We start from the raw sequence: 16115 nt of genomic DNA, 5'->3' as shown, positions 1-16115 counted from the left end.
TTCCTGCTGAGCAGGAAGCCTGATGCGGGGCTCGATGCGGGGCTCGATGCGGGGCTCGATGCGGGGCTCGATCCCAGGACCCTGGGATCATGACCTGAGCCCAAGGCAGACGCTTAACGACTGAGCCACCCAGGCACCCCAATGTGGTGAGTTTTAACATATGTATACACCTGTGATACCATCACCACAATCTAGATAATGAATATATCCATCACTCCCAAAAGTTTCCTCGTGTCCCTTTGTCGTCTCCCCCATCCCACTACCTCTAGGCAACCCCCCATCTGCTGCCCTGTCAGTACAGCTTAGTTTGCACTGTCTGAATTTTACATAAATGAACTCATTCAGTATGTAATATTTTTGTTTGTTCTTCTTATCACTCGCCATAATTGTTTTTGAGATTCATCCATGTTGTTGTATATATTAACAGGTAACTCCTTTTTATTGCTAAGTATTATTCTTTTGTATGGATAGACAATTTGTCTATCTTCAGCTATTGATGGGCATTTAGGTTGTTTCCAGTTCTGGCCTACTACACATTAAGGTGCCATGGATATTTGTGTGCAAGCGTTTGTGTGAATATGTGCTTTTATTTCTCTCGGGTAACTATCTAGGAATGAAATGGTCATGTCATATGACAGATGTATGTTTAACTTTTAAAGAAATTGCCACACTGTTTCCTAAGTGGCTGTTTGATTTTACAGTCCTATCTCAGACATACCTTCTTCTGACTGGCTACAAACTGCAGGATGAACCTTCAGAACTGAGTCTCCATGTGCGTTTGCCCAGCTAGTGACTACAACTGAAGGCTTGAGACATGTACTCCTTGGGACCAGGAAAGGGCAGGAGGGTATCCTGGGATTCTTTCCTAAAGATGATGTCAGAGACTTGGCATCATTTCGAGAGGCTTGTTTGTCATTGATACTGCCTCAGGAGCTGGGGGAATTGAGTAGCACCGAAGGGTAATGAACTAAGGGCACCTCTAGCTCAGAACTTGAGAAAATCCCTTTGGACCTAATGAGGCCATAGTCCCACAGATTAAAGCCCAAATTCCACAGAAATGAATTTTTGTGTAAATAAATGATTTCAGAAGCTTATGTGGGGGCACCAGCCAGCTGTGGGAATGGCTGTGGTCTCTGATTCAGGGCCCTGTTCCAGAGAAGTGGCATCCTCGCCAGATGGTCAGGAGGAGCCATAGAACCGAGGGCTCCAGAGCCCCGGGGACCCCCCAGGTGAAGGTTGCTAATCTAGGTACATTCTCCACAGGTCGGAGCTATGGAGCAGAATCCAGGACTAGAGGGCAAGACCAATGTCCATGTCCTTCTGGCCACTGCTGGGACCTGGCCTTTCTGGATGCTCATATCTGTAGGGTGTGAGCCCCACCAGAGTTATGAGTGTGCCGTTCATTCATTCACATTCATTAGTGCTTCTTTGGAACCAGAGATGACTCAGGCAAATTGGGGTCAGGTTGTGAAATCCTCTAGTCTCTGCCAGGTCTTTGGGTGGATTGTACAGAAGGGACACAAAATAGTGATTAGATCGGGCTTGTGTTTTAGAAAGGGACCCTGGCAGCCAGTGTGGAGGTTAGACTCAAGTGTGGATAGTTCGTGGGCAGGGAGGTCATTAGGAAGAGGCGAGGGAAGATCTGAGCAGGCAGCAGCAATGGGAGGACGAGGGACTTGGGACGGATATGTGGATGAGAAAGAGAAGAGTCAGCCCCATCCCACGGCTGCCAGCTCTCTTCTCTCATGGCTTTAGTGACATTGCTACCTCCCAGTTCCCACCAACCATGGCTTGCATAAATAATAAATACATGGAGGGATAGAAGGATGCTGTGTGGCTCCACCCATGCTGCTATCACCTGCCTAGCAGGCATCCTTCACTGAGGTGAAGATGGGAACTGCAGCTGTCCTCCTGGTTCAACAGGATGTCACTGACTCATGTGTGACAGCTCTCAGCATGGGCTGACTCGGGGAGGCTCAGTTAGTCACCTGGGAAACAAGGGCACTGTGGTCCCTTCTTGCCCCAGATTCCCAAAGCAGTGAGGGACTCCCAAAACTTTAAACCTTTAGGAAGGAAAGGCCTCAATTTCTCATGAAGACCTCCTCCTTGGGGCAGAAAGGGAGGGGAAGAGAAGCCAGAGCTTGGTAGGGAGATCAAAGGTCTCTGCTTGATCCCTGTTAATGAAGTGGGTCTTAGTTGTGATCACAGAATGTTGATATCATGTGACCTTTGTCTGGTTAAGCACAGTGAGTATAGCACTGTTGAGGTACGTTTCTGTGGTTTTTACTGACCTGCTGAAAGCTCCATCCACAGGGGACCTCAGAATGGTGCTCACCATAACCAGAGTTTACCCTCAAAATAGTGTGGAGGGGCAGGGGAGGAGGGATGGAGGGGTTCTGGGCAGGGGCCACTGGAGTTGCATGATGTGGAGGAAAGAGTGCTGGTGACATGTGGGAAAAGCCTAGAGTCCTGGGTTCCAGTCCCCTTTGCCACGTCCCCTGGGCGACCACAAGAGGGAATCACTTCACCTGTCTCAGCTGATCTGGACTCTGATCACAGGGGCTGCAAGTCAGCGTCTATGTCTGTGTTCCGTCGTCTTCAGTCTGGGCCCCAAGAGGGTCAAAGCACTGGGCACAGACCCTCTGAACTGGGTTTGTGAAAAGATAGATCAGAGATGTTCACTTTGAACAGCTCAGGCTGTGACTTGTTGGCCGTTGATGCCAAGTGTTGAAAGTGAGTGAAGGGCTAAAGTTTTAAATCAGGGGCCCAGCCCTTAGCTTGCAGCCCAAATTCCACAGAATTTGACGGAGGTTTGATTTGGTCATGAGGAACATGATTGTGCGTGGTCATTTGCTCCTGGCCCAGGGGCTGCTCACAAGTCTTTTGAATCAGTCTTAGTGTTTCCGAGCTGGGAGAGCACTGAGTGACTTCCTCCCAACCTTTTGTTTGATGTGAGAGGAACAGAGGCCCAGAGAGGGTGGAGGAGCAGTGGAGGCCCTGGCCAGGAATGACCAAGCTTGTCCACATGGGCTCTGAGGGCTCCTGGGGGACCTCAGTGCTCGGTGTTCTGGGCTGCTGAACAGGAGGCGCCCCATGGTCACTGCCTCGGAACGGCCTTGGCCCTGTTCCCTGCCCTGTGGCACCAGCAGCAGGGCCCTCCTGCCCTTGTCCATTGAACCTTTTAAAGAGAGCCTGCCTGGTCTTGCCTAGGTGGTGAATGGCCTTCCTCTCTGCCAGGCTGTTGCAACAATAGCAGCAGCAGGAGCGGGGAAAGTGGTTCAGGCACAGACAATGGAGGTGAGGGGCCCAAGGGTGGGGAGGGGACAGCAGAGGTCCAGTGCTAGAAGATAAGGTTTATGATGAGCTGGATGGTGTGTGGCACACAGAAGAGATAAACCCGTTGTTGTTTTTCTCGGTCCAGGGCACTTGCCTGGATTTGATGATAAAAACCAGAGCCAGGCCCCAAGTGGTGGTGCCAGCCTGAGAAATCCAGGGAAGGAGGCCTGGCGATGAGCTGTTTGGCCCCCGGCCAGATGGTACAGGCGGGGCATCCCTAGACCCAGGGCATGAATTCCTGCCAATGACTCAGGAGCTTTAGAGCCGAGGGCACCCTGTAAATCTCCACAGCTCTGCCAAGGGTCCTACCTGGGGTGATGGCCGCAGGTGAGTGAGGAGGAATGTGGAAGATCTGGGTAGGGCATGGCCCGAGGAGGGAGGCTGTGATCTTTGTGCAGCTAACCCTCCCCCGGGCCTCCTGGTGCCACCTGGGAGCTGCAGATGTGGGCTGTACAGTCCACAGTGGTGTGAGTCACCTACACAAAGCTTCTGGGATTTTCTCTGTGTCCTCCATGCCCTGCCTTCTCAAGCAACCTGGCTCCTTGCTGCATGAGTGATGGAAAGGGAGGAGCAAGCAGCCACACAGGGGGGCCCTCAGCTCCCAGGCCTTCCACCCACAAGGATGGGAGGGAGAGTGACCTGGAGCTCTTGCGTGTCTGTGTTGGGAGATGGTGAGGGAAATGAACAGGCTGGATGAGCCTCTGATCCTGGCTTCCTGATGGTCACTGAGCCCTTCCAGAGTTAAACCTCAGATCCTTCAGATTTGGGCAGACACTACCCTCTCCCTCTCCCCTCATGCCCTAATATCCCCAGCAGTGCCCTTACACCTGGCGCTTTGACCTTCTTTTCTTCCCTTTTCCAAACCTTCCCTGCTCCCTGGCCCAGCTCAGTCCTCTGCCTCCTGCCCAAAGCTTTCCCTGCTGTACCAGGCCTTGCAGACCTCCTGCCTTCATCTGTTCCCGTCTCTATACCAGTCTCAGGGAGGGCAGGTAGCTGATGTAGGAGGCATCCAGAGAAGGAAGGTAGAAGGAGAGCAAGACCCAGCCAGCTTATCTACAACTGAGCAGGGGCCTGGAGTAGAGAACACCCAGGAAAGAAGGCCTGAGGAGTGGTCATCTCTCTGGCATCTGTACCAGCAGGGGCTGGGAACAGGGATAGACAAACAATGGGAGCCCTGGTCAGAGGGACAGGCTGATAGGGACAGGCAGGTGTTTCCCTGGGGGTACTAGTCGGGGCTGTGATAGGTGGAAGAGATAGCAAAATAGAGGAAAGGCCAGAGACCTGGATCTGGGCCTCTCTGGATGGTGAGGCAAAGACTGAGGCCCTGCCATATGCAGCCTCCCTTGGGACTCTTGGCAGCAGGAGCCGGGCAGTAGGCAGGCTGAAGAGATCTGATCATGAGTCGCTGGAGAGCCCATTTGGGTGCAGAAGCAGACCCCCCCCCCCCCCCCCGCCGCTTTGTGGAGCCCTACTTATTAAATGGGGCAGTACCTCTTCCTGGCAGTTTTGGAGTGGCGCTCATTGGAGGCAACCACAGGGCCTTTAGCATAGGCAGCTCCGCCCCATCCTTTACTCCCACTCCAGATACCACAAGTGCATCTGTGCCTGAGAAGGGCCACTGTGGGTGGCTGGAGGTATTCTCAGCACCAGTTGTCACACCCTGGCCCAAGGCATTACCCAGCAACCAGCCCATCACAGATGAGGAACTCAGCATGGTGGAACGGCAGGCACCCACTCATTTTGAGCAAAGTAGGGTCCCCAGCAGCACAGCCCTGAGCCTGCCTTTTGCCCATGAAAAGGCCTCATGGTGTCTCGGGTTCCCCCAGCACTTCAGGGGAGCAGTGTCTGGAGCTGAAGCCCTGGCCAGCCACAGACCACACGCCATGAGATTGACTAGCAATAAAATACACCAATTTAAAATCATAAGGGAATTGCAGATTAAGGCCACAAGGAGATACCACCACACACCTATTAGAATGGTCAAAAGAAGAAAAAAAAAAAACCCTAATTATATCAAGTCCTGGTCAGGATGCAAAGCAACTGGAACTCTTAGACATGGTTGGAGGGGATGCAATTGGTGCAGCCACTTTGGAAAACACTTTGGCATCTTCTTGTAAAGTTAAGCATTCACTCACCATATGACCCAGAAATCCCAATCTTACATATTTACCCAAGAGAAATGAACTTATCTTTACACAAAAACCTGTATGCTACCACTCATAGTGGCCCTGTTCATAATTGCCCCAAACTGAGATAACCCAAATGTCCTTCAACTGGCAAATGGATAAACAAACTGTGATCCATCCATACAGTGGGATATTCCTTGGCAATGAAAAGGAAATCAAACTCTCAAATGTATGATATGATATGAGCAAAAATAGGAATCAGTCCCAAATGTGTTATGCTAAGTAAAAGAAGCCAGACTCAAAAGGCTCCGTGATGTCATTCCAGTTACATTTTGGAAAAAGCAAACCTATAGGGACAGGAGAGAGATCAGGGGTTTCCAGGGTCTAGGGGTGGGGGTGGAGGTGGAGGGGATCGACTACAAAGGAGCACAAAGGAGTGATGGAAATATTTTATATGTTGATTGTGGTGATGATTACACAGCTGTGCATTTATCAAAACTCATAGCACTGTATACTACAAAGGGTGGATTTTACTGCCTATAAATAATACTACATTCAACCTAACTTAAAACATACACGCACACATTAATCACAGCCACTGTTTCTGAGCACCTACTAGGCCCGGTGCCAGGGGCTCTGAGTGTTTTCTCATCTGTGCACTCATTTGCTCGCTCACTCAGCAAGCATTTATTGATGCCTCCACCAGGTGCACAATGCTAGTTACTCCTCCCTAACACCTTCAAGCCACATGGCTCCCTAAATTGTATAGAGAAACTAGCAGGAAGATGTGGCCAGAGCCCAACCCTGGGGGCCTACAGGTGAGCTTGAAGATTCTCTGTGTACATTTCCATGGGGAGAGGAATTCTGAGCTCTGTCACCCCCTCAAGGGATTCTGCAACTCAGAAAGAGAGACCAAGGTGAGGAGCGAATCATAAGGACCTGGGCAGGGTTTGCTCCCTCTCGGAGGTGCTGGTCTTGCACCAGCTGGCCAGGCCATGCCCCTCACAACTCTGAATACAGAACTTGAGCTGGGATGGAGCGCTGGGGTTCCAGGCCCGGTTAGGAACACAGTTTTTTTGCGGGGTGGCTTGTTCTCTGCTTGGGAGCTATCTGTGTCTGCCCAGCTCAGATGGGAGTAATCCTGGCTTCTCTGGTAAGAATCCAAATGTGGGAACCCCCTGGATAAACCCAGCATGTGGGGTACACAGTCACAGGAACACTGTACAGCGGTAAAAATGAGCAAACCAGAGCTGCATATATCAGCAAGGATCAATCTCAAAAATACAGTGTGGCGTGGAGAACAAATGACAGGGTAGACAATATATGACACCATTTAAATATTGTTTAAGAGTTGAACACCTTGAATTTATATATGCAGATTCTTCAAAGAGATTAAATTACATTTAAAAATGCTTTTTTATTTTTTTCAGTTTTATTGAGATAGTTTACACACAGCACTATATAAGTTTAAAGCATACAGCATAATGACATGACTTACATATATTGTAAAATGATTATAACAGTAAGTTTATTTAACATCCGTCATCTCATATAGATACCAAAAAAAAAAGAGGTTTTTTTCCTTGTGATGAGAACTTTTATGACCAACTCTCTTAGAAACTTTCAAATATACAATGTGCCAGTGTTAACTATAGTCATCATGTAGGTTAACTCTGTTTAAAGACACAAAATAGTACCATATATTGTGTTATAAACTTAAAAATATAAAGACATGAACAAGAAAGATGCATACCAACTTCAGAACTGGATTAGCTCTGGGGAAGGTGTTACCAAAAAAAAAAAAGCAAATATGGCAAAAAGCTAACAGATTAAACAAATCTAAGATGTATGACTTAATTCAAGGTGATGTGTTGCATATTGTTTTCTTTACTTTCACTTGAAATGTTTCATAATTAAGAAATAATCCAGAATGTACCTTGAAAACATTACACTAAGTGAAATAAGTCAGACACAAAAGAACATACATTGTATGGTTGCACTTACATGAGGTGTCTAGAGTAGAAATTCACAGAGAGAAAGTACAGTAGCGGTGACCAGGGGCTGGGGGAAAGGAGGATGGGGAGTTACTGTCTGATGAGTACAGAGTTTCAGTTTGGAAAGACTAAACCTCTCTGGAGATAGATGGTGGTAATGGTTGCACCCCAACATGAATGTACTGAATGCCACTGAACTGGACACCTAAAAATGTGACAGTGGTAAATTTTACGTTATGTATATTTTATCACAATAAAAATAAATAAAAACAAGCCAGAATAGGCAAATCTATAGAGACAGAAAGTAGATTAGTGGTTGCCTAGGGCTGGGGAGGATGCCAGGAAAATGGGGATCATCAGTAAGGAGTGCGGGGGTTTCTTTTTGTGGTAATGAAATGTGATAATGAGGTGCCTGGGGGGCTCAGTCATTAAGCATCTGCCTTCGGCTCAGGTCGTGATCCCAGGGTCCTGGGCTCAGGTCGTGATCCCAGGGTCCTGGGATCGAGCCCCGCATGGGGCTCCCTGCTCAGCGGGAAGCCTGCCTCTCCCACTCCCCCTGCCTGTGTTCCTCCTCTCGCTCTCTCTCTGTCAAATAAATAAAATCTTAAAAAAAAAAAAAAAAAGAAATGTGATAATGAAATGTTCTGAAATTGATTGTGGTCATGGATGCACAACTCTGCGAATATACTAGAAGCCATTAAATTGAATGCTTTCAATGGGTGAAGTCTGTATCTCAATTAATCTGCTTTAAAAAAAGTCAAGGGGCGCCTGGGTGGCTCAGTCAGTTAAGTGTCCGACTCTTGATTTCAGCTCAGGTCATGATCTCAGAGTTGTGGGATCAAGCCCCAAGTCAGGCTCCGTGCTCAGCAGGGAGTCTGCTTGGGATTCTCTCTCTCCCTCTCCCTCTGCCCCACCCCCACTGTGTGCACACACACACCCCCCCTTCAAATAAATTAATAAATCTTAAAAAAAAAAAAAAAAAAGGCCAAAAGAAGGGAAATCCTTTCTGTGTCAGCTACTGTAGTAGAAGCTGAGGTCTGTCTGGTCTGAACCTGGCTGTGACACGAGTTTCTTGGAGTCATCGGGAGCCTCCAAGCCTCCCCCACCCCCTGTGACAAAAGGAGGGAACCTTGTCAGCCAGGCTTCCAGGGCTGGAGCCATTACCATATCCATGGGGTTCTAAGAAGGAAGCAGAGTCATAGCGTCTGCAGAATGAGGTTAATGAGAATCCGCTCCAGACTCCAGGGGTTTTGAGCCTTAATTAATACTTGTGAGGCCCTCAGTGATTGTGAAATCAGAAGTTCTATAAATCTGTATGGCGGTGGCCGTATTAGTACCAGCACATTACTCGAGAAAGTACCAGCCTTCGTATCACTGACTTAGCTCCCTGGAAAGGCTGGGCCCGGAGTGCCCAGGCCAAGCTGAATCTGTCTCTCTTGCCCCCCCTTGTCTTGCTTTCTAGGCCACTCCTGGGGTCCAATTTGTCTGGACCAGCCTGGGCTTCAGGGCCCCCCTCCCTGTCCTGAGCGCTGTGACCAGGCTCCTGATGGACAAAGACCTCCGCTTGGGGGTCTGAGGAGGGAAACCAGGCATATTCCCCCACAGCAGTCTCGGTGACTTTCACTCCACACCTAAAGAAGGTGGAGCATTTCCTTTTCTACAAATCTCAGGACTCCGATGAGAGCACCTGACACCTTCCCAGGTCGCCATCCTTACTGTATTTGATGTGTCTCCTGGGACTGTGGGTCCCTGAGGGGAAGACTGGCTCTGCCCTCTACCCACAGTAATCTGGGGACACGGAGCCATCCCATTTTACCTTAGCTTGGGTCTTTTCTGCCTCATGGCTCTTTCCTGGTCCCCTCAAACAGCCTCCCCCAGCAGGACTCCATGGCACAGCCTCTTTCCTCCTTCGTTCTGGCACTGTCCTCCAGGATAGATCCTCAGACCACATCATCCTTTGGGCTACCCACTCAAGAACACCTCACACCAGACTCAGGGGTCCTATTTATGCTAGACATCTTGATGCCATGCAGAGCCATCCCCACCTGGCAGAGCTTTGTTGCCCTTGGACTCTGTGGACTCATTTGTAACCGCTGGGATGGTTCTCTGGCCAGAGGGGTGGTGGTAGATGGAGGCACAGGCTGGGAGCCAGGATCTGTGGCCCCCGGTGCCCTCAGCTCTGGGGCTGGGACCCTGGAGGTCTATGAACCTGAGGATCTGCAGCCCAGGTTACCTCCCTCATTCCAGGGGACCCTTAGCCCCCAGTGCCTGCTGACTCTGGGGCTGTGACCCTGGGCCAGCCCCTGGTATGTGGGCCTCTCTAACCAACCCTTTTGATGAGTGCCTGTTAAGACCTGGCACATGGGGTGCCTGGCTGACTCAGTTGGTGGAGCTTGCACATCTTGATCTTGGGGTCATGAGTTTGAGCCCCACAATGGGCATAGAGTTTAATTTTTAAAAAATTAAAACTAACTAAATAAATAAAAATAAACTTATTAACGACAGCAACAAAAGACCTGGCGCAACTTTTCCCCCACACTCGATCTTATTTCTGGGGACTAATCCCTGCTCCCCACATTTCCCCGAGGTATGTTACATCCTGATGGGTGCAACTTGTCACTCCTGCTGGGTAGCTCTGAGGATCGTAAACATCATCCTCCGTGTCAGCAGCCTCTCCCTTCCACTCTTCATCCTGGCTTCCTGACGGACTCAGACATTGCTAGGCCTTACCCAGGGCCTGTCAAACCAGATGGGACTGAGGCCAGAGACCCCCCTCAGGGCTGATAGAGGCCTCTTCCACAGCCTTCTCAGGGGGACAGTGTAGTATCACGGTTAGACCTATAGGCACTGGAGTCGTCTTCCTGGGTTCAAACCATATTTCCACCTTTTACCTGCTGTGTGACCTTGGGCAAGTTGCTTAACCTCTCTGTGCATCATTTGTAAAATAAGGGCAATCATAATACTGCACAGGATTGTTGGGAGAATTAAATGAGATCATTTATGGGCAGTGCTGGGCCTGGCATACAGTAAATACCCAAGGAAGATCAGCTGTCAATGGTGCTGAACTTGCTGCTTCTGAATCTCCTTGAGCATCCATGGTCCTTGTTTAAGAATATGTACTGGGTGGGGGGGTGCCTGGGTGGCTCAGTCATTGAGCGTCTGCCTTCGGCTCAGGTCATGATCCCAGGGTCCTGGGATCGAGCCCCACGTCGGGCTCCCTGCTCCACGGGGAGCCTGCTTCTCCCTCTCCCGCTCCCCCTGCTTGTGTTCCTTCTCTCGCTTTGTCTCTCTCTGTCAAATAAATAAAATCTTAAAAAAAAAAAAAAAGAATATGTACTGGGGGAAGAAAAGAATATGTACTGGGAGGGCACCAGGCATCTTGCCTAAGTCAAGGTGACCCCTGTGTACAACCTGCCCCCAGGCCTGCCCCCAGCCTCCACCCCAGCTGAGGGGGCGCTACCCACAATAGATGGATGCTGAAACTCCCTCCCCAAAAGCTTATCTCTGCAGCACGCCCAGTAAGTGCCTCCCCGACCCTGCTGACCACTTCACACCCCACCCAGCTGCTTCTGAGGGTCCAAGGTAGGACACTGAGGCTGCTTAATGAGAGGGTACAGGCCTCTGCCTAATCAGACCATCCCGGACAGCTTGGAGAGGCCGGTTTTCTTCTATTTATAGTTAAACTTCTCTGCCATTATGGTGCATCTCTAGTTTGGGAGCTCTTTTATTATGTTTTCTTTATGCCTTCTTCATGTGGGTGAGTGGAAAAAGAAATGAAAGGGAAAATCACAGTTTTATGGTTAGGAAAAACTGCCAGGGGGCATGGCAGGCTTTATGTTCACTGCCTTGATGGCACGACTAGGGTGTCCTGGGGCGTCAGAACAAGACACGACCTTTCCTGGGTGTGGTTATGGGGTGCTCATGAGGTAGGGTGCCCTTGGCTATAGGAACAGACTGGAGCTTGAATACTGGCTTTACCATTCGCTCCCTGGCTGCCCTTGGGTAGGTCATACCTCTCCAGGCCTCATCTGCCTTACCTTTAAAATGAGCTCATAGGCTGGCTCAACTTCCTGGTGGGCTGGAATGCACGGTCCCCTTGGAGATGACAAAGGGCAGACTAGCAGCAAGAGTAGGAAAGGCTGAGGCTCAATTCTGGCCTGCCCTAGGTGCCCAAAACCCCTGTCTCCATGCCTTTTGGGACCCACACAACTGCTACCCCTTCCCACTTCTCTGCTGTGACCACTCCCCTGGGAGGCAGGGGAGCCCAGAGTGACCAGGCCAGGATGAGAAGAGCAGTCCTGTCTGGAATAAGGACTGTCCTGCAGCCCCCCATGGAGAGGTAGGAGTTAACATGGTCATAGTGGGTCACCAAGCTGCAGTCACAGATCTCCCTGGCACATGAGTCCATTTTAGGAGGGTGGCCTGGCACTTCTCACTATGGAGCAAGGCCTGACTTATTTTAAGCTGGGCGGAACAAAGGGCTCGGTGTCTCTGTGGTTTGTGGTCTGTGCACATGGCAAGGCTGTGGTGGCAGGGACACCAGCAGGCCCAACTCGCAGCCCTCATCTGACCTACTGTGGGCCAGCATGCCTGCAGGGATGCCCATTCTCCATCCCAAAAGCCCGGCTGGACGCAGGCTGAGTGGATAGGGAAGGTCCATCCATAGGCTCCTGCGTGAGGCACTTGAGCAGGGCAGGGCAGATGGCTGGATAGCCAAGGTCATGTCCAGAGGCCGTGGCTGGGTCAAGGTCACTCAGCCATGATCTGTACAGATCTTTAGGCGGAGGGACTAGGACTATTTTGTGAGATGGGAAAGCTGGGGCAGGGAGCAGGCAGGGGAGGGTGGAGGAGGGGCAGGTGGGAGGAATGGGTGGGTGTAGCACGCAGCTGTTATACTTGAGCCAGACCACCTGGGTTTAAGCCCCAGCTTGGCCAGTTACCAGATACCATATGACCTTGGGAAGTTACTGAACCTCTTTGTTCCTCCATTTACCCATTTATAAAATGGGGATAATGGCAGTAACTTACACCAAGGGCCACTGAGAGGGTTAAATGAGTTCAGTGTAAATCACTTAGAAACAGGCCTGGCACTTGGTCAGTCCTCTGTGGCCCAACCCTGCCCTGCTCCTGCTTTGTCCCTTTGTGAGTAGATGACCAGACAGTTGGTCACCTGTGACCCTCTCCTCTTGTAAGGGGCAGGAAAGGAAGGACCGTGGCCTTCGGGCAGGCAGTGAGGTCAGGGCAGGCTCTCCCTGTAACTTCTTGGCCCACGTTCTGCTGCTCAGGAAGGGACATCGCCACATTCTCAGCTTTCCTCCACACCCCTCATCTTTCGTTGTTCTTGTCAGTGTGTACCACGTCTGGTACCCTGCCGTGTCGGTCAGGACCCTCAGTGACTCTGACACTTTGGTTTTTCCTCTCAATGGCCCCAGTGACGGTGTACCTGGCTGCCCAGGTTAACATACCCAATGTCCTTCATGTGAGGTGCTGCCCCAGCCATCAGCAGGTGTGGCCGTCCGCAGACTCAGGACTGCATGGCCTAGTGCCCCTGTCCCAGAACAGACTTGGATTCCGTTCCAGGCTGCTGCACTAGCCAGATGTGTGGCCTCCATCAAATCACTGGGCTGCTCTGAGGCAGTCTTCTCACTGGCCATGTAGGGATGATGATTCCTACCTCAAGGGTCATTTGAGGACTGGATGAGAGAACAAATGGAAACACCCGCCTGGGGCCTGCATTTAGGAGCTGCTCAGCTCCTCCCACAGACCTCAGTGACTCACTGGGGGAGCAGGGGACCCAAGGACCAATAGAGCTTGTTCTGCCAGTTTCATTTCCTTCATTTCTCACCAGTTTACCCCCCATCTGCCAGCCCACCACCTTTGTCCTTGTTCAGGCCTCTTCAGACCTCTGTTCTCACCCCTCAGTCCATTCTCCACACTCAGAATGAACTTTAGAACACATGAATCAGATCGTGGTACTCTCTGCCTACAACCGTCTATGGCTTCCCACTGTCGTCAGGGTAAGGTTCAAGTTACTTAACCAGACCCATGAGACCAGTGTGATCTGTCCCTGCCCACTACTCATTACTCTTACCGCAGCTGCCCCCAGCATATTCCTTATTCCACAATTTGCATGGAGTGACTTGTCCCCTGGACATGCCTTGCACTTTACATCTCCAACTTTCATCTGCAGTTCATGGAATAAGCTGGATTTGGCTTCTGCAAACCCCCTCTCCCTCAACTCTCTCTATTGGAAAAACTCAGGTAGCCACCATTGCATAATCAAATATATATCCTATTCAGACCTTTCCCTACCTCACCGTGGAAAACCTCCAGGGGGGACAGCAGGTTGCGGTGTGCCTGTTTTCTTTCTTGCTCCAGCTCATCCTCCATTTGCTAGCCGCTCTGTTATCCCTGTCTTTGAGGATGGATTAAGGTGGGGGAGTGAGGAGGAGAGAGAAGCAAGAGGCCCCAGAAGGGCTTCTTTTCCCTGGATCTAGAATCTGACATTCTGGCTTTCCCTGTGGCACATAGATAACTTCTGGATCTTTCCCAACTGGGCACTTTCATGGGTTCCTCAGAGACCCTTCTCCCCCCTTCCCACTAGGAACCCCCAAACACAGTTCTTTTGCATGGGGTTCCTCCCCCCAAGTGGCTGCTTATGGCCCACCCAATCCTCTTTCACTGCCTCCTCACTTGGGCAGGATTCCTTTAGGATGACCCCAGGCCAGGTCCTGTGTGTTGGTGGTTTGGGGGTGAGTGTGGAGCCCAGGCATCTGTAAGATGCTGTGAGAAATTTGGATGTTAACATTCTAAAAATGTGGAGGATCCCCCGGAGGGATTGTGAAGCAGGGGAGTGACATGATTAGTGTCTGCTGTGACAATCCAGGCAGAAGACTGTGGTGTCTTCCCTGGGATGGGGGCTGCAGAAGCAGCACAAACCCCCTGCTAGTTGCTGACAAAAGCAGGCAGCAGAGGAAGTGGCCTTGCTGAGCTGGTAAAGCTTGGAGCTGCTTTCTGCCTTCTCAAGTTGGGGTCCTCAAGGGGTCACATCCCCAGAGCCTTGTGGAGGTCAAGCTTGAGTCATGGCAGCTGAACCGGGACTCTCCCCTGTGCAAACACTTTCAGGGAATGTGATTTCACAACTCCTCAGGACCTGGTCCAACACTGCTGAGCTCCCCCCACCCCCCGTATGTTTTCCTGGGGTTGTGCCTGAGTCCCGATCTCGTGGTTGAGCACTTTTTAATCTTCAGAGTAAGAGAGAAGTAAACTCAGTGTGGGACCCTTTGTTGCACCACCCTACACCTTCTCTTTGGCCTGTATGGGGTCCTGCTGAGTGCCTTAGACTCTCTTTCCAGAGCAAATGGCTCCCAAATACAAAAGTCAAAATTTGCAAGATTCCTCATCTTTTAGGAAAGATCCCTGTTGGCGCCTGGGTGGCTCAGTCGGTTAAGCATCTGCCTTTGGCTCAGGTCACGATCCTGGAGTCCTGGGATCAAGCCCCTCATCGGGCTCCTTACTCAACAGGGAGTCTGCTTCTCCCTCTGCTCTTCACCCTGCTTGTGCTCTCTTGTTCTCTCTCTCTCAAATTAATAAATAAAATCTTTTTTTTTTTTTTTAAAGGGAAAGGTCCCTGTTATAATTTAGTGGTTCAGCTGGTGGGCCCTGGAGTGGAATTTCCTGTCTCGGTGCTGCTTCTACTACTTACTGACTGTGAGGCCTTAAGTTACATAGAGTCTCTAAACCTCAGTTTTCTTATCTTTAAAACGGAAGCAGCCATGATGGCTCTTTTATAAGGTTTTGAGAGGATTAAAATGTAGGGTAACCAACTTGTCCCTGTTTGGGACTCTCCCATTTTCACACCGGAAGTGCTGCTTCCAGGGAAACCCCCCAGTGGTTGACAAACTAAGACAATTGGGCACCCCAATTGTAAATGACACCCATTATGTAAATGACAATGTCCAGAAAGCAATTAGCCCAGTGCAGGCAGTTCATCCAGGTTCCATTACTGTCAGCTAATACTATTGGTCTTTTCCCTAATTAATCGATGTGATAGGAACGTTGCCTGGGGGATTCGGAGTCCAGGACTCTGTTCACTGTTCTGTCCCCCTCCTGCTCTAAAGGCTTCCTGGGTACCCCTCCATCCTCCCTGGGGCCTCAATTTGTTCACCCATCAAATAAAGGAGATGAACTTGAGAGTCGCTGGGGATTCTTCCCACTAAAGCCTGTGAGATTTATTCAGGGACGCCCTCCCAGTGCCTGGTAAGGCAGCCTTGAATACAGATGGGACCAGGTATGCATTTGTCTGCTTGACATTGTCATTGAGCAAAGCCCACGCACGTTCTAGCAACACAGTCTGCCTCAGGAGAAGTCTGAATTGCAAGTTTCATTCGCACCTTGATGGTGACGTTTTACCTACAGCTAGGGCTGATTTGGCTCTTGGAAATCTTGACCTACGTGTTGGGGGGAAATGACAAGATAATTGATGTTCTTGTGCTTTCATGAGGTTAGCAGTCAGCCCCAGGAATGAGTGTGCCATCAAGAAATGGAGATTTTCCCCAGCAAAGCCTTTTTCCTTGAGGGGAATGCAAAGGGTTGCTTCTTCTCCTGGGGCAGGTGGAATCTAGGTTTTAACCCCTCTTTGTGGGACCCACCCCAATAT

At 50.3% G+C, this 16115-nt stretch overlaps 1 long non-coding RNA gene across 1 annotated transcript in view; it reads left to right on the top strand.

Moving 5' to 3' along the window:
• The window catches only part of LOC144380260 (uncharacterized), a 69229-nt gene that overhangs the window by 35828 nt on the left and 17286 nt on the right, over positions 1 to 16115 (top strand). The window lies entirely within an intron of this gene.

Source organism: Halichoerus grypus, chromosome 15 (genome assembly GCF_964656455.1).
Source record: "Halichoerus grypus chromosome 15, mHalGry1.hap1.1, whole genome shotgun sequence".
Taxonomy (NCBI): domain Eukaryota; kingdom Metazoa; phylum Chordata; class Mammalia; order Carnivora; family Phocidae; genus Halichoerus; species Halichoerus grypus.
This window is presented reverse-complemented; position numbering and strand designations above follow the sequence as displayed.